We start from the raw sequence: 20,051 nt of genomic DNA on the forward strand, positions 1-20,051 counted from the left end.
TCCTCTGGCTGTGATTCCTCACAGAAGGGAATTCCTAGGCCTTACAGGAGCTTCTTCACTTTGTATCTCACATTTCCAAAGGGAAGCCCAGCACAATACTTAATAATAACAACAACAATAAGTGTGGTATTTGTTAAGGGCTTACTATGTGTCAAGCCCTGTACTAAGCATTGGGGTGGGTGCAAGATAATTAGATCCCACATAAGACTCACAGTCTAAGTAGGAGGAGGAACAGAAACTGAATCCACATTTTGCAGGTGAGGGAACTGTGGCACAGAGAAGTTAAGTGACTTGACTAAGGTCACACAGCAAACAAGCAGCTGGGTTAGGATTAGAACCCATGTTCTCTGACTCTCAGGCCCATGCTCCTTTCACTAGACCACACTACTGAATTCATTTAGGGTTAGGATGCACCTATAAAAGCTTGCTGTGAGCAGGTAACATGTCTGCTAACTCTGTTGTGACATGTCTGCTAACTCTCCCAAGCACTTAGTACAGTGCTTTGTGCATAGTAAGCATTCAGCAAATACCTTTGAGGAACATGGTGATAGAGGTCCCCAAATCCTGGACTGGGAATCAATTAATCAGTGGTATTTACTGAGTGCTTACTATGTGCAGAGCACTTTACTAAGCCCCTGGGAGAGTACAATACAACAGAATTAGCAGACACAGTCCTGTCCATAACAAGCTTACAGACTAGAAGGACGGGAGAAAAGGAGCCACCAAACGGTGAAATCTTCCCACTAGAATTCTATATTGGGATCAACAATAACTGACATTTTATTGCAATCAACTATGAGTGACTTTTCAGTGTTAAATTTTGTTGCCCAGATTGACAATGCAGGTGGGGTAAGAACTGTTCTGCTGTTTTACTTTGCCAGCAATTAAATGGACTTCAGGAAAGATATTAATGTAGTTTTTAAAAAAAATAATGGTTGACATACAACAATTGAAAAATCCTTCTGGTTATGTCTGCTCAGGTCAAAGAAAGAGGAAAGCTAAATAGTTATTGGTGAATTGATCATTGTAGAGTGCCAAACTGGCCTCATTAATGTTTTTTTTTTAGAGAGGTCAAGGAGGGGTCTGAATTATTTCATTCATTCATTCATTCAATAGTATTTATTGAGCGCTTACTATGTGCAGAGCACTGTACTAAGAGCTTGGAATGAACAAGTCGGCAACAGATAGAGACAGTCCCTGCCGTTTGACGGGCTTACAGTCTAATTGGGGGAGACGGACAGACAAGAACAATGGCAATAAATAGAATCAAGGGGAAGAACATCTCGTAAAAACAATGGCTACTAGATAGAATCAAGGCAATGTACAATTCATTAACAAAATAAATAGGGTAATGGAAATATATACAGCTGAGCAATTATTTCAATGATTGCTTCAATTTTCAACTTTATTCTTCAAATGTAAACCTGCCCCCCTCCCTCGTTTTAAAATATTCATGCAAAATGAACACCACAACATAATGTTCAAGAGAAATGGTTGCTATGACTTCAGTTTTCATAGGAGGCAAGATATATAAAGCGAGTTTTGCCATTAGTTGAAATGAATAGCAGAAGAACAGTTCAGACTAAGATAATGTAGAAGCAGAGTTTAATTTATTTGAAGTGAATGCTTGCCCAAGCTTCTTACAATTATCATGATGGTCTGTTTGTTTTCTCCTGCCATTGACAAATTGGGTATGCTAAAACAAAACAGATCATCACCCATTCTGATTCCTGATAAGAAGCATTCTCAGAAGGATGGCTTAGGAGAGCCGAAGTTTAAGAAAATGGACTTTGATTTTATATTTCATTTGTCTTGGGATGGTGAGGGAGATTCTACTTTCTTAAACTACATTTTAAGACATTTTCAAGCAGGGAAAAGACTAAGGCATCCCATCCCATCACATAGAGTAACCCTTAAAAGGGAAGAAAGGGTTAATAAACAATTAGAATATTAGTGGTAAATGTGCAGATAATATAGCTCTCCCAAAATTCTTGTCAATTTAAGTCATTATAGAATGCCAAAATCAAATCTACTTTAGTGTTTTAGTCATTGCAAGGATTTGACAGAGAATTTAATTTTTAAGCTTTTTGAGGGCAAAAACCAGGCCCTTTCTGTGCTGATATTATGTAAGCCTCCATCATGAGAAGCAGCATGGCCTAGTGGATATTGGCTTGGGAGTCAGAAGGACCAAGGTTCTAATCCCACTCCACCTCTTCCCTGCTGTGTGAACTTGGGCAAATCAATTCACTTCTCTGTACTTCATTTATTTCATCCGTAATATGGGGGTTAAGACTGTGAGCCCCATGTTGGGCGTGAACTATGTCCAAACCAATTAGCTTGTATCTATCCCAGTGCTTAGTGGAGTGTCTGGCACATAATAAGCACTTAATATCAAAAGAAAAAATAAATAAATCCCAGGATGTTCTTCTACACTCAAGTGTTCAGTAAATGCTAATTGTAATCACCTGATGATTCCTTTATTTTGTATGTCAGCTTTCAAATATGTCACTCAGTTTCAGATAGTAGGAAAAATTGTTGCACCATCCAAAGCAGTGTAAAAACCAAATCTCCCAGCTCTGATATCACTGGAAACTTACCCATTTTCTCATGCCAAATGAACCCTCTGAGCAGGTTTAATCTGAACTGGGTAAAACCTGAAAGATTAACTGGTTAAGACTTTGAAGAAGACTTTCTTTGGATGAGAATTTAAATCTCAGAGCTCTGACTGACTTCTATTTTCAGCCAAAGTTGCTGCTTCATTCTCTATGTGCTGCCTATCAAATAGCTAAAGCTCAGCAGTAGAAACTTCCCAGGTTTGAACTTGGAGTTTGCCCCATAGTAGCTTTGATTGCAACTCCTAATGCTCAATGCCTTATCTGCTCTACCTGTTTCTTCCCCTGGTCTGTCTAACCTTCTGATTTGGACCCAAATTGGCATAAACACATAGCTGGAATGAGCAGCAATTGGGCCATTCAAACCAAATCCAGGGTCTGGAAGTCACACAGAAGCTCTATTTCCCATTTTGCCCCAGAACCACTTGCCTGATTGACAAAGGATACTTCAGCCTTTTCCATTCCTTGTTCTGACCTTGGTCTTCTGCTGCCAAGAAGCTCCAGAGCAATTCTGAGAGTCCAGGAGAGGGGGATACGAAGAGAAGGAACCTCCGGTGCTAGTTTGGCCACACTCAGGTGAAAGCTTGAGCCAATCAGGAGGATCACCCAAAAGCACACTCCACCCTTCTCAGCCAATCATCTCCTCAGTTGTTGACTTTATGCTTTGAATTGCCACGAAAAGCACCAAGAGCAACATTTTATCATTAGCTAAGCCAGTGAGTCAGGCAACATGTTTGCCCCATACAGATAACTGCAAAGACTTCATTTCTTGACATCCCACCCTACAGTCCATTTGGGTCTTCTCTCCTCTGGGGGCTAGATTGGTGCTCCTTCCAATTACTGTTTGTTGATTATGCTTCCTGAATGACACTCAGTACCATCAGGTGCCTTTCACAATCCCTGCCATTCAATCAGTCAGTGGTATTTATGAGTCCTTATTCTATACAAAACACTGAACACCTGAGAGAGGAGAGCAATGGAGTAGGTAGACATGATGCCTGTGTTCAATAATCTTACAGTTTATCAGAGGAGCTTTTGTTAGGACTCGACTCTTACACGAGATATAAACATTCCCCATGCTTCCAATGCTTTAGACATGTCCTATCCAACAGAATCCCAAGAAAACCAAAAATTTCTAGTGGAACTGGCACTGTGTTCTTCTTCAAGCTACACGCTTGCTTCTGCTTTGACTAGAAACATCTTTCGGCAGTATATTATTGGCTATCAGAGGAAAGAGCCAAAGAAATTATCAGGGATGTGAATCAGGACCCTCAAGTTGCCTTTTGGCCTCAGTGATGTTTCGTGGGACATTAATAACAATAATAATAATGTTGGTATTTGTTAAGTGCTTACTATGTGCAGAGGACTGTTCTAAGAGCTGGGGTAGATACAGGGTAATCAGTTGTCCCACATGAGACTCACAGTCTTCATCCCCATTTTACAGATGAGGTAACTGAGGCACAGAGAGGTTACGTGACTTGCTCACAGTCACACAGCTGACAAGTGGCAGAGCCAGGATTTGAACCCATGACCTCTGACTCCCAAGCCTGGGCTCTTTCCACTGAGCCACGCTGCTTCTTATGAGAAGTAGCATGGTCCTGAAAGCCAGAGCACTTGGGTTCTAATCCCGGTTCTGCCACTCATCTGCTGTGTGACCTTGGCAAGTTATTTAACTTAACTGTGCCTCAGTTACCACATCTGTAAAATGAGGATTAAGTCTTGAGCCCTATTTGGGACAAGGAATGTGTCCAACCTGATTATCTTGTATCTAGCCCAGTGCTTAGTAATAATTATGATGATGAAGATGACATTTATTAAGTGTTTAGTACAGTGCCTGGCACATAGTAGGTACTTAACCCTCCCTTTCCCTTCTCCCTATTGGGGACTGTAAACTCCCCCTCAAACTGTAAGCTCCTCCTCTAGACTGTATGTTCATTATGAGCAAAGAACATGTCTGTCAATTGTGTTGTGTTGTACCTTGCACATAGTAAGTGCTCAATAAATACCACTGATTGATTGATTAAGAAATACCATTAGAAAAATGTAACCAGGCTGAGAAAAAGCAGGAACCAGGGTGGGCATATCCTGGATTTGTAGAGTCCACTGCCACTGTACAGTGCTCTGTACACAGTAACCGCTCGGTAATACGATTGAATGAACTGCCTTCAGTGCTTATGAGAAGCAGCGTGGCTCAGTGGAAAGAGGCTGGGCTTGGGAGTCAGAGGTCATGAGTTTGAATCCCAGATCCGCCACTTGTCAATTGTGTGACTGTGGGCAAGTCACTTCACTTCTCTGTGCCTCAGTTACCTCATCTATAAAATGGGGATTAAGACTGTGAGCCTCATGTGGGACAACCTGATGACCCTGTATCTACCCCAGCGTTTAGAACAGTGCTCTGCACATAGTAAGCACTTAACAAATACCAAGATTATTATTATTATATTACCCACAACCATGACTGCCCTCTCCCTCCCCCTTAGCCCCTAATCTGTGCTTCTCCAACCTTGCTGTAGTGGAGCTGTCTCCCAACAACTGTGGTTTGGGAGTCTAGTGGGGTGGGAGAGCCCCTAATATAGTAGCCTGTAATTCAGAAACAAAGGTGTGAAGGACCAGAATGTGATATGAGAGGACCCAGTCGGGAGCCTTGATGGACAATCCTCTGTCCTGCAGGGGAGAATCTGTTGGCAGTTCTCCTGGAGAAAACTTTATTTCCTCCAGAAAGGGACCTAAATCAAGCAATTCATTTAGTACAGTACTGTGCACACAGTAAATGCTCATAAATACTGATGATGATGATTCATTCACTCAATCGTATTTACTAAGTGCTTACTGTGTGCAGAGGATTGTACGAAATGCTTGGGAAAGTACAATACAACAGTAAACGGTGACATTCTCTGCCCACAATGTGCTCACAATCTAGAGCGGGGGAGACAGACATCAATACAAATAAATTAAAATACAGATATATATATATAAGTGCTGTGGGGCTGGGGGGTGAGGGAAAGAGCAAAGGGAGCAAGTCAGGGTTGATAATGATGATGATAAAGTCAGATTGATTGGAGGGGGCAGGGTATCCAGCTGGAAGTCTCAAAGACTAAGGTTGGGACTAGATCCTGATGAAGTTAATCAGCCCAAAATTGTTTGTTTTATTGTATTTGTTAAGCACTTACTATGTGGGAGAAGCAGTGTGGCCCAGTGGAGAGAGCACAGGCCTGGGAGTTAGAAGATCTTGGGTTCTAAGCCTGACTCTGCTGTACAAGTCACTTAACTTCTCTGTGCTTCGGTTACCTCATTTATAACATGGGGATAAAGACTGTGAACCCTATGTAGGACAGGGACCGTGTCCAACCTGATTAACTTGTGCCTACCCCATTGCTTAGTACAGTGCCTGGCACAGAGTAAGCATTTAACAAGTGTCATTTTAAAAAAATATATATACCAGGCACTGTACAAAGCATGGGGTAGGTATAAACTAATCAGGTTGGATATAGTCCATGTTCCACATGAAGCTCAGTCTTAATCCCCATTAATCCCTAAAGCTTCCACTGTCCCCGCATAAATGGCCATCTTGACTCAGGGATGTAGCTGTGAAACCCTAAATGAGGTCACAGTTGGATGGGATTTATTAAAAAAAAAATCCCCCCAAAATTCTAGGCCCTAAGAATCCCTCAGTTTACCCTGTCTGTATCCTACCTAGGTTGAGGCTAACAATTTTACAGTATTCAGGCACTCCCCTCCAAAGTCAGATCCCCATGGGGAAGCAGCGTGGCTCAGTGGAAAGAACACGGGCTTGGGAGGCAGAGGTCATGGGTTCGAATTCGGGCTCTGCCACTTGTCAGCTGTGTAACTGTGGGCAAGTCACTTTCCTTTTCTGTGCCTCAGTTCCCTCATCTGTAAAATGGGGAGTAAGACTGTGAGCCTCATGTGGGACAATCTGATGACCCTGTATCTACCCCAGTGCTTAGAACAGTGCTCTGCACATAGTAAGTGCTTAACAAATACCAACATTATTATTATTATTATCTCACGAGGGTGTGGGGTAAAACAGACGGATGTGGGCCTTTGCCATGAGGTATGAAGGTTCTGACCCAAACTCCCTTCCTAGAGCGTCTAATGGGGGGGATGAGATTTGTGAGAATCCTGAAACTAGTTGGCTAATGTGGCTGGTGAAGATTGTAGTGGCTAACAAGGCAACTAGCCTGCTTTTTGGTCCATGGTGCTACTGAGAAACATCGACTGGCCCAGTGACATAATCACTTTGGCCAAAAAGTGGATTTGGTAGATAAAACACTTGAGTTCACTCAGCAATGTGCTACACCCCTGCTTATTCACTTGTTGCTCCCACAGTCCCAGGAGGAACTCAACTGGCAGGGAGGAGAGAGAGGGAAAGGCAACGCTCAAATCCTTGGCACGGCCACCAATTCATCCATGAGGATTCTCTCTTCTGACGTCTTTGTGGCTATACTGCGACTCAGTCATTTTCAGTGGGAAACTACAACATTCTAGGCCCAGTGCCGATATTATAATGGGTTAGGTCAGTAGAATTAGACAGTGATAATGTTATGACATCTGAAAAATACAAGAAATGGCACACGTGAGGAATGCTAGAGTTAAATATGGTGATTTTGTGTGGAATAAAATATTGTTAACTCTGCATCTGGTAACAGCAACTAAGGCTTAGTCATCTTCTTTCCCCTCCCCCTACTGCTGGTCATCCAATTAATCATTTTTGGATTGATGAGTTTCTCTAGGGAGAGGGGTCCTTACAATAATAAAGATGGCATTTAAAAAAATGCTTACTATATGCCAAGGGTTGGGATAGATACAAGGTAACTGGATCATACCCAGTCCCTGTCTCACATGGAAATAGTCTAAGAGTTAGAGAGAAGAGGGTTCTTACCCCCATTTTACAACTGAGGTAACAGGTAGAAAGGGGTTAGGTGATTTGCTCAATGTCATACAGTAGGCTGGTGGCAGAGCTAGAACTAGAATCCTGGTCTCCTTTGCTTGCTCTTTCCACCAGGCTATGCTGAGTCAGTACTTTAGTCTTTGACCTGGTACATTCATTCATTCATTCAATCAATCATATTTATTGAGTGCTTACTGTGTGTGAAGCACAGTACTAAGCACTTGGGAGAGTACATTACAACAATAAACAGACACATTCCCTCCCTGCCCACAACAAGCTTACAGCCTAGAGGGGAAGGAAGACCTTAATATAAATAAATTACAGATATGTACATAAGTGCTGTGGGACTGGGAGGGGGGATGAATAAAGGAAGCAAGTCAGGGGCAGTGCAGAAGGGAGGGGGAGAAGAGGAAAGGAGGGCTTAATCAGGGAAGGCCTCTTGGAGGAGATGTGTCTTCATTAAAGCTTTAAAGTGAGGGAGAGTATTTGTTGGAGATGAGGAGGGAGGACATTCCAGACCAAAGGCAGGATGTGGGCAAGAGGTCAGCGGCGAGATAGATGAGATCGAGGTACAGTGAGAAGGTTAGCATTAGAGGAGTGAAGTGTGTGGTGAGGACTGTAGTAGGAGAGGAGTGAGGTGAGTTAGGACGGGGCAAGGTGATTGACTGCTTTAAAGCCCAGTGATGATGAGGAAGTGGATGGACAACCACTGGAGGTTCCTAGTAGCCTTGCTTTCTATAGATGGCATCTCAGAGGGCATATAATTCTAGGAACTAGTTGCTATGAAGCAGTGGGAATTGTCATGTTGGGGAAAGGACAAAGCCCCTTTTCCTGAAATGAGATCCCGGGCCACATCCCCCCTTCTCAGCAGTGTTGATGGTCTGTTATTTCAATGAAAACTCAGTTGCTTACGGTAACCTGATTGCAGTAATAACAACTGGAGACAATTGTGCACATTCTTTTAGTCTATTGTTATAGCAGTCTTCCATGATATCTAGGCAATTCTGCTACAGTGCAGAATAGTATCACTCAGTAATTTGGATGTCTGACTCACTTTTCATGGTCATAGATGAAGACAGTCACTTTACTGCATCAAACTACCTAGTTTGGTTTTGCAGTAAAGTGACAATCTACATCAAGTGAGGCTACCCAGATAGCTGAGCTGCCAATCATCTCACTGTTTTTAAAAGAGGTGTTTGTCAATCTGAATGAGGTTTGAAGTATCGCTTTGTTCACCATAGCAACTGCAGTGATGACTACGTATCCAAGGCCTAAAGAAAATCAATCTCAGGTAAACCTTTTGGAAATATCATATTAGAATATGACAATCAGCACTGCCATTCCAGTATTGTTTTTCTGACAGTGACAACAACGTGCTTGCAGGAACCATGAGTTGGCTGTCCTTTTTATTAACCCTCTCCTTCATCATTAACTTTGCCCTCCCTCTTAATCTTGGATTTTTTGTTGGTTTTTTTGTTAAATTTGAGGAGACTACCTGTAAACAAACTGCTTGAATAATTTATGTCTAAAATATAGTTTGGGCTCAATTAGCCTTGGCTCAAAAATCACTCATTTCACCTTAAAATAGCTAGGTAACTGGTGCTCCATTATCTAGATAATTGCTAGTGTAAACCCAGTACCTGAAGGTTTCTAGACTGTAAGCTCACTGTGGGCAGGGTGGTGGTTATATTGTGGTGGTGTATTCTCCCAAGCTCTTAGGGCAGTGCTCTGTACACAGTAAGCCCTCCCCTCCCCATTGCCCCTACTCCTTCCCTCTGCTCTACCCCCTTCCCCACCCCACAGCACTTGTGTCTATTTGTACATATTTATTATTCTATTTATTTTATTATGTGTATATATCTATAATTCTATTTATTTATTTTGATGCTATTGATGTCTGTCTACTTGTTTTGTTTTGTTGTCTGTCTCCCCCTTCTAGACTGTGAACCCACTGTTGGGTAGGGATTGTCTCTATCTGTTGCCCAATCGTACTTTCCAAGCGCTGAGTACAGTGCTCTGAACACAGTAAGTGCTCAATAAATACGACTGAATGAATGAATGAATAAATGATTGATTGATTTGCAAAAAGAAATTGCTTTTATTCATGTATCCTGTTACACTGGGGGACATTTGGAAGAGATGGGGTTGGCTAGGAGGCAGAGGGTAAATGAGGATATCACAGGAAGTACCTGTCATATTTTTTGATAGTCTGCTGGGTGAGATCATTTGGCTCAAGGTGTATTTTGTGCAATTTTGAAGGCTGCCAAAACCATTAACCTCTTTTCTGAAAATTGCCATTATCCACTATTCATTTCACTGGCAACTGAGTTGGAAAATGAGAATTAGGCTGAGTGACCAGAGCCAGGAAATTCTATATCTGGGGTGGGGAATCAGTAGGCGTAGAAACAGGAAGTTGGGGAGGCAGAAAATATCAGAAGGTTCAAGAAGGAGTGGAAACAATGAAAGGGTGAAAACGTATAATGGGCTATTGTGTAGAAATGTTAGAGATGTTTGAGGGTTTGGGAAAGGCTGAATTGATACTTGGATGAGAAGCACACAGTGGGTTAGAAGATATATGATAATATTAATAATAATGTTGGTATTTTGTTAAGCGCGTACGATGTGCAGAGCACTGTTCTAAGCGCTGGGGTAGATACAGGGTAATCAGGTTGTCCCACGTGAGGCTCACAGTTAATCCCCATTTTACAGATGAGGTAACTGAGGCACAGAGAAGTGAAGTGACTTGCCCACAGTCACACAGCTGACAAGTGGCAGAGCCGGGAGTCGAACCCATGACCTCTGACTCCGAAGCCCAGGCTCTTTCCACTGAGCCATGCTGCATCCGGATCCTGAGGACAGGGAAGCAATGCATTGGTTGGTGTCACTTTCGTAGGCAAAACACTGGATTCACCATCCACCTGACTCAGAAATGGCATTCATTCATTCAGTCATATTTATTGAGTGCTTACTGAGTGCAGAACACTGTACTAAGTGCTTAGGGGAGTAAAATATAACAATAAACAGACACATTCCCTGCCCACAATGAGCTTGGCTCGTGGCCTCATGAAGGATGAGGTAACAACCTGTGTTCTCACTTCCCGAATTCCAATGCATAATGGATTCCTTGTGTTCTCTAACCTGCTGAGCTTTTGGTCTTTCTCAACCCCTGTTTCTAGACAGCAGCAGAAGGTAACTGTCCCTCTCAAGTGTACTTTTCCTGGGCTCATGAATTCCTTCCCTTTCATTAATTTACACCATAGCAATATTCCTGTTTTTCTCAGTTAGTAATAAAGCATGCTCCAAACTTAATGGAACCCTGACACAAAACACATGTTTGGCTGGGTAAAATGGCTGATGCTCTGCTAACCTCTGACCCTTGGACCAAAGCAACTATCATCTGTGATGTTAATTCCAAAGTTCCCAGAGGTTAGTCTTCGAGCCTTTCTTCTTAACACATTTACAAATCCAGGCTGCTAAGTATTTTCTATTTAAGGAGCAGAATGTAAAAAGGAAGTCACCCATCCAAATCACTAATGAGTGTCATTTTGTAGATAGAGTTCATGATGGGAACAACTCTTTTAGAAGAGGGCAATAATGTATTCCATAGGACACCTGATCACTGAAACAATCCAGAGAGATAGGTCACAGATGGAGAAACTAAAAGACAGCGGGATGCATAGAACGATTTCCTGACTCCAATATGTAGTTCCATGATACTATGGATAACTGCTCATTTTCATCCACTTGGATGTCATTATAAATGTAAACTTGTCTTATGGTCACTAAGTCCGTCAAATTGACCAGATAGCATGATTGGTATGTGTAATGATGTTAATGATGTTGATGGTAATTATGAAGAGGATGAAACCTCTTGTCATATGTGACTGTCAACCCTCGACCCAGTCACTTTGGGACAAGGGAGGCTATGAGAAGGAATTGATTGTAGTGTTAGTGGTTTGCCCAGAGCTGCTCTCATTCTCTTGTCTCTCAGTAGATAGGAGTACCGCCCATTCTGAAGTGTAAACAAGAATTTTCCATGAGAGATGCATTTATAACCAACACATATTCAGCATAGTGCTTTCTGATGCTGTGTGGAGCACTACGCACTAAGTAGTTCGTTGCTTTGGTAACCCTCGTCCTCTTCATTGCCCATGTGAACCAGTTAATTTCAGGATTCCTCCTGAGTCTGTCTCCATCATGAGATTCCCTAGTTAATTCTTCAGTCAGAAAGCTTCACCACTGATGGAATAGCCTAGCAGCCCCATACCTACCTCTGTCTCCCCACAATAGCTAAATTGTCCAGTGTTTCTTTGTTGCTTCATCTTTTATCTGGACAAACTCACAGATCTTGGCTCTGACTGACCAAACACTCATTTATTGCATATTCATCTTTTGAGGAGCTTTGGCTATCTGACCTGAACAAAATGGCCAATTTTAGTTACAGGAAAACATTAATCTAAGCTGAAGAATTCAGCACATATATGAGGAATCAACTATCTTTGTCACGCCCGCTTGGTTCATTTTGTTTCTCAAGGTATCACAGGTCAGGCTCCAGCTTTGTTGTCTCCTATTGAATCTACATGTTTTCCTTTGGGTTCAACTTTGCACAGGTGTTCTGTTGTATCAGTTCGTAGATCCACAGTGGGGATGGGGTGTTAGATCAGACAGCCGCCCCACGTTGGCGCCCACCTCTCACCCACCTCTCTGGCCGATCATTCTCGGTCTCCTACGCTGGAGCCTCCTCCCCCTCCCATCCTTTAACTGTTGGAGTTCCTCAAGGGTCAGTTCTTGGCCCTCTTCTGTTCTCCATTTACACTCACTCCCTCGGTGAACTCATCCGCTCTCACGGCTTTGACTACCATCTCTACGCAGATGACACGCAGATCTACATCTCCGCCCCTGTCCTCTCCCTCTCCCTTCAGGCTCGCATCTCCTCCTGCCTCCGGGACGTCTCCACCTGGATGTCGGCCCGCCACCTAAAACTCAACATGAGCAAGACTGAGCTCCTCATCTTCCCTCCCAAACCCGGTCCGCTCCCAGACTTCTCCATCACCGTGGATGGCACGACCATCCTTCCCGTCCCGCAGGCCCGCAATCTCGGTGTCATCCTTGACTCGTCCCTCTCGTTCACCCCACACATCCTATCCGTTACCAAGACCTGCCGGTTTCACCTCTACAATATCGCCAAGATCCGCCCTTTCCTCTCCACCCAAACGGCTACCTTACTATTACGGGCTCTCGTTATATCCCGGCTAGACTACTGTGTCAGCCTTCTCTCTGACCTCCCTTCCTCCTCTCTCGCCCCGCTCCGGTCTATTCTTCACTCCGCTGCCCGGCTCATCTTCCCGCAGAAACGATCTGGGCATGTCACTCCCCTTCTTAAACAACTCCAGTGGTTGCCTATCGACCTCCGCTCCAAACAAAAACTCCTCACTCTAGGCTTCGAGGCTCTCCATCACCTTGCCCCTTCCTACCTCTCCTCCCTTCTCTCTTTCTACCGCCCACCCCGCACGCTCCGCTCCTCTGCCGCCCACCTCCTCGCCGTCCCTCGGTCTCGCCTATCCCGCCGTCGACCCCTGGGTCACGTCCTCCCGCGGTCCTGGAATGCCCTCCCTCCTCACCTCCGCCAAACTGATTCTCTTTCCCTCTTCAAAACCTTACTTAAAAATCACCTCCTCCAAGAGGCCTTCCCAGACTGAGCTCCTCTTCCCCCTCTACTCCCTCTGCCATCCCCCCTTTACCTCTCCGCAGCTAAAGCCTCATTTTCCCCTTTTCCCTCTGCTCCTCCACCTCTCCCTTCCCATCCCCACAGCACTGTACCCGTCCGCTCAACTGTATATATTTTCGTTACCCTATTTATTTTGTTAATGAATTGTACATCGCCTTGATTCTATTTAGTTGCCATCGGTTTTTACGAGATGTTCTTCCCCTTGACGCTGTTTAGTGCCATTGTTCTCGTCTGTCCGTCTCCCCCGATTAGACTGTAAGCCCGTCAAACGGCAGGGACTGTCTCTATCTGTTGCCGACTTGTTCATCCTAAGCGCTTAGTACAGTGCTCTGCACATAGTAAGCGCTCAATAAATACTATTGAATGAATGAATGAACGTTGGCATCATGCATTTGGATTTTTTGATTTTCTTCCTAATTCAGCAACTGGGGATCAAAAGACTAAATCTTAAGTAGATTTTTGGCTCCCAAATAAATACAATGTTTTAACACAATGAGTTGTTCTGACTGTAAGCCAGGCACTAGACCTTGCCCATCACTTGCAAATGCTTTTAAATAAAAAAAGAGCAGGATTACATTTGTTTTCTTGGCTTTATAAGTTGCAAAACATTCATTTCAATGCTTATTCTAAGTCAGCACTCTAAAGAGAGGCAATGCTACTTGAATACTAAACAAGTCAAGAATCTCAAAGAGGGCTGTGTTGTGTTATCACATCTGGCCATTCCTTCCCTGAAAGGATTAGGCACAATGTTTTCTGATAGGCACAAACAGAACAGTAAATTCAGTAATCTCAACAATGCAGGGCTCCTAAACACAAGGAAACTCTTCTGGAAAGGCTTGAGAGTACACTCAGGACAGGGAAACTTTAGTGACCTGTTTTATCCTTCTCTTGTCTCACGCTCTTCCCATTTGGATGTACAGTTAAAAAAAATAAATAACTGGAGGCAACTTCAAAATTGCTTTGTTGCCCTAGGGGCTGCAAATCTAAACTGACTGGATGGTCATGGGACTGGGTGAATCCTAGGAAAATTTAGAAGTAAAAAGTCTTCTTTTCAATCAATCAATTATATTTATTGAGCACTGACTGTGTGTAAAGCACTGTACTGAGTGCTTGGGAGAGGAGAATATAACAGAGTTCCAAGCAAATGTGGATACACCTGGTTCTTCTTAAGTGCAAGGATTATTTCCTTGCAGAACCCCATGTTAGAAAAAACTCATTCCTTAGTACTCAAGCTTGGTCAGTCACTTGCATTTATTGAGCACTTATTTTGTGCAGAACACTCTACTAGGTGTTTGGGAGAGCACAACATAGCAATATAATAGAGACTTTCCCTGCCCACAACCGGCATACAGTCTAGAGGAGGAGACAGACGTTAATATAAATAAATAAAATTACAGATAGGTACATGAGTGCCATGGGGCTGGGAGGGGGAATGAATAAAGGAAGCAAGTCAAGGAGATGCAGAAGGGAGTGGGATCAGAGGAAAGGAGGGCTTAGTCAGGAAGGTCTTTTGCAGGACATGTGCCTTCAGTAAGGCTTTGAAGGAGGGGAGAATAATTGTCCGTTGGATATGAAGAGGGAGGGCATTCCAGGCCAGAGGCAGGTCATGGGTGAGAGGTTGGTGGCGAGATCGAGGTACAGTGAGAAGGTTGGCAGTAGAGTAGTGAAGTGTGCAGGCTGGGTTGTAGAAGGAGAATGTATGTGCACGTACGTGTTTGCACGCACACGAGCCATTTGCGAGCACAACGCCATGTGCTCCCTCCAAACTGGTTTGTGTTGTTAAACGAACATTCCCTATTTCCCTAACAACCTTCTAGTCAAAATGGGAAAAGGAAACATGTGTTCTGGCAGAACTGGATGAATAGTTAGGTCAGGAAGATACAGGAAAGGTACAGGAAAGGATGGGGGTTTATAGATGTGCTAGCATCGTCTTGAAACTACAAAGTGTATCAGTCAGATATGGCTGCCTGCTATCTCCCTGCTGTGTCCTAGTTGGTAGGAATTGTGCGGCATAAGTTGTCTGTGCTGCACACCATATACTCCGAGCTTGTGGCCCGACTTTAGGCAAATGTCCCTTACCTTTCTCCTACTTTTATGTATTGCCAAACTGAGGTGAACAGCATCTTGTAAGTCTTCCATTTCTACTCAGATCCCTTCCCACCGTAATACACATTGTCATTTAATTGGCATCCACTTCAGGTGTTGTGTGTGTTGTGTGTGTGAGTGTATGTGTGTGTTGTAGAGTGATTTATGATTTCCCTTCCTTCTCACATATATATGCTTAACCCTCCTTGTTTACCATTACCTTGGCCTAGCTATGCCAGATGATGTGGAAAACCAGACCACCAGGACCAAATAGAAGCCAGAGGCCTAAGGCTAGTGAAGTTACATTCCTGGGAGGAAATGGTTACTCCATGAAGGCATTTTTGCCTTTCAGACCAGGCAGAGGAGTGAGGGTCAAAGATGGCTGTTTGGTTTGACACAATGGGCCTAGGCTTAGGATCGAACGCTTTTCTCTTTGGGGTTTGGGGCCTAGGAACTGTAGAGGGGGTTCACATCGTATTTCCAATTTTTCATCCTCCCCTGAACCAGTCCATCTTTTTCTGCATTTCTTTTAATTTCTAAAATATTGCAGAATGGAATCAGGGGCTGATAAAATAATCTTCTGTTTTGGATGATTTCACACTCCACTGCAAGAGAAATCAAGTGTCTAGTTGTTTGCTAAAAAATCTTAGGTGTATTTAAAAAATAGTTCTTTTAAGAGGAAAATGATTCTCTTTGATCTTCATTTTATGACATAGAAAAATCTCCTGAATCAAATCTTAAAGAATACTCCTCCCTGAGATTTTTCCTCATAAACAAATCTCTCAGAAACTATTTTCAACTGAAATGTAAAAATAAGTGAAATCCACTAAAGATATAAAAGAAGTCAATCCCTTAAAAGGGGAAGAGGAGATTTCTTAGGTATATTTAAAAGCACTGAGTTCATTATTGGAGCTAAATAAATATTTAGTCACTGTACTAGTAACAGTGAACTACTAATGATCAAAGTTTAAATATCTAGCCATGCTGTTAGCTTCTTGTGTGGTTAGATAAGAAAAGTTTATGGCCCATGGGTGGGGCTGTTCAAATACAATAAAAACTAACCTGAGCCTCAATCCAAATCTCAAACCAGAATTGAAGATTACTCTGAAGGGCATCTAGTTACATCTTATTCATTTGCATTTGTATTTTTCACTTTCCCCCCCCATCAGTGCCTGCTTTAGGTCTAGGAAAGTAGGCTTTTGAGTAGGATGGCAGGATTTTTATTTATTTTTCATAATGGTATTTGTTAAACGCAGTGTACCAGATACTGGGGTAGAGACAAGCTAATCTGGTTGGACACAGCCTGTGTCCCACTTGGGACTCACACTCTTCTTCCTCATTTTACAGATGAAGAAACTGAGGCATAGAGAAGTTAAGTGATTTCCCCAAGGACACACAGCCAACAAGTGACGGAGCTGGGATTAGAACTCTGGTCCTTTGATTCCCAGGCTTGTGCTCTTTCATTAGGCCACGATGCTTCATTTTAACTCTTTATAACTCAAATCTTTTTAACTCTAAACTTTTTAACTGTAACCTTTTAAACTCTAATCTTTTTGACGCTAGCCTGGGCAAGAAACCCATCTACCAACTCTGTTGAATTTCCCATGTCCTGCCTCTGGCTTGGAACTCCTTCCCTTTTCGTATCACTCTCCCCACCTTCAAAGCCTTAAAATCACATCTCCTCCAAGAGGACTTCCCCGACTAAGCCCTCATTTCCCCTACTCCCTTTCCCTACTACATTGCCCTAGCACTTGGATTTGAACCCTTTATCACCCCACCCTCTGCCTCTCAGCCCTTATGGCTTAGTGGAAAGAGCCCAGGTTTGGGAGCCAGAAGACATGGGTTCTAATCCCAGCTCTGCCACTTGTCTGCTGTGACTTTGGGCAAGCCACTTAACTTCTCTGTGCCTCAGTTACCTCATCTGTAAAATGGGGATTAAAAGTGTGAGCCCCACGGGGGACAACCTGATTACCCTGAATTTACCCCAGCGCTTAGAAGAGTGCTTGGCACACAGTAAGCACTTAACAAATACCAACATTATTATTACTATGTCTCGCTATGCATTACCAGGCACTGTTTTAGCCATCCACGTTGTCCAGCAATAAGATCCAAACTCGGGTTCAAGAAAGGTCATCTCTTTCCTGACTTCTGTGTGCCAGATCATTCTGTTCGGGTCTGTGGCCTTCTGCCCATATCCAGTCTCCGGACCTGGAGGTTTTGCTTCATTTCGTCTTCAAACCGCTCTGTTCTCTGGCTTGCTGATGAGGCTGAGGGAGGAGAGCCTGGTGGGGTGACAAGGGCCAAGGAGGAGTGGAGGGAATGTCAGTCTCCCGCACCCTTCCAGATACTCTTGTCACAATCATCTGTCTTTCCTTCCTTCGAGGCCTTTCTACATGAAAGAGAGCTGAACGAGCTTCCAAGCTGTCTGGGACCCATCCGAACCTTTGGGATATCTGAAGTTCATTCTCGACTCCTTGACATCTGACTCCGTTGGGTGATACTCCACAAACCGATGAAATATATGAAAGAGTTGGAGCATCTCGGCCCCACAGTACAGCTAGGAGGGCTCCACATGAAAGGATTACTGTCTTTTATACGAGAGGGATAAATTATGTTTCCTCTGGGCTTTAGTCCCCACCCCCCCCCCAATCTCTAGAAATGTGATATTAACTGGCCTGAAGCAGCCGGAGAGGCGAAACGCCCTGCAGAAAAGGCGACGGTTGCTCCTGCCCCCGACTGTGGGCTACTTCAGAGCGAGGTCGAACCAGAGCACGGGGTCAGGGAAAGGGGATATGGGTCTTTAACAGAAAGGGAGTGACGAACGATGAAGCGAAGAATGTGCTGACATCTCCGGCCTGAGGGAGGGGACAAAGTGTGGGAAGGTCTGGCAACACAAAGATGAAGTCAGTGTTGGGTTAATTAATTAGGGTGGGATGTCTGCACATTAAGGGGAGGTAAGGGGCGAAGGACTTGATATGGCACTAACTGGAGTCACAAGTGGCAGTTCTAAAGGCTTCTGGGGCCACAGGAGGACTGGGAGAAGCACCGGGCACAGTTTAAGCTGGCTCGTGGCCAAAGAAGCATGTCAGATATTAGTGAAAACAGGCCGCAGCTGCTGAGTTTAGGATTGCCATTTACAAGTTCTTTCGCAAGCCTGCCTGGGAGAGATCTCTGTGTGAGATGCCTTTCTTTACCCTGCCAACTCCAAGTTGGTTTCCATGGGCTGGTTCCCTGCTCTAATGGCAAAGGATCTGTGTTCCAAGTATTGGATAAAGAGCCAAGACTGAAATGACAACGTTCGAAAGAGGGGGTTTGTTGTTTATGTTTTCTGCCATTTGCCTGCTGTGTGATCTTGGGCAAGTCACTGCACTTTTCTGTGCCTCAGTATCCTCATCTATAAAATGGAGATTAAGTAGCTCTTCTTAAACTGTGGACACCATGTGTGACAGGAACTGTGTCCAATCTGATTATGTTGTATCCACCTCAATGCTTAATACAGTGCTTGACACCAAGTAAGAGCTTAAACTAATACCCCAATTATTCTTTTTATTCCCTGATCTTTTATAACTCCTCCAGGAGGCCTTTTCCAACTAACTAGAAGAGAGGGACCGATTTCTCCCCAGACTCCCTCTGTCCCCACCAATCAATTCAAACCCCTCCCATGACTTTCCCTCACCCTCTCCTTTCAAAGTACATACTCCTATCCTTGAATGGAATGTAAATATTTTACTTGTTTAATTTCTAGTTTAAATTTATATGTTGCTTCATTTGGTTTTCAGCCTCACGGGTGTCAACAATAGGATTGATTAAATGCCTACTTTGAGCAAGGCTTTGCATTACGTGTCTACTTTTCCATATTGGAAGGTATTCTTTGGTTTTCCTGAGCTGTCAAGCAGGAATATTTTACTGTCTGGATCACGTGTCTTTAATAGTGATGGTGGTATTTGTTAAGTGTTTATTATGTATCAAGTATTGCTCTAAGTACTGGGGTAGATACAAGGTAATCAGGTTAGACAGAGTCCCTATCTCACATGGGGCTCACAGTCTTAATCCCCATTTTACAGGTGAGGTAACTGAGGCATAGAGAAGTTAAGTGTCTTACTCAAGGTCATACAGCAGACAAGTGGGGGAGCCAGGATTAGAACCCAGGTCCTTCTGATTCCCTGGCCCATGCTCTATCCACAAGGTCATGCTTCTTCCTCATGGATTGTATTTTTTAGTGAATACAATCCAAACTAACTTCTTCTGAGAACTGTATTGATGGTTCAATTAGCTGTAAGTTTTCCAGAAAGCAGCAACCATATCTGTAAATTGCTTTGATGTGGGCAGAGCTCACAAATCATAATGACGATGATGAAGGAAACAAATTGTGGTTTTTGAGTTTAGACCCTCAAAAGTCTCAATTGTAAGGGATGATACTTTTGCCAACCATAGAGTAAAGATCAAGTTTAAAAAAATAGAATGTAGGTTGTCTGTGGAAAATAATTTCATGTTTAAGATATCATAATGAGAGGATTATGGTAGAGAAATGGAACTTCTGATATTTTTATTCCTTTGGGCTTTTGCTGCTGACACCCTGAGGGCACATGGGCAGACATTCACTATCCATCCCACTAAGCATAGAGCTGTGGCAGGGATGGTGAAAATCAAAATTACCTCATACTGGAATTTGGGGTGGAGACAAGGATTGATAGGAGCACCCTTCACATTTTCCAGG

Source organism: Ornithorhynchus anatinus, chromosome 2, assembly GCF_004115215.2.
Source record: "Ornithorhynchus anatinus isolate Pmale09 chromosome 2, mOrnAna1.pri.v4, whole genome shotgun sequence".
Classification (NCBI taxonomy): Eukaryota; Metazoa; Chordata; class Mammalia; order Monotremata; family Ornithorhynchidae; genus Ornithorhynchus; species Ornithorhynchus anatinus.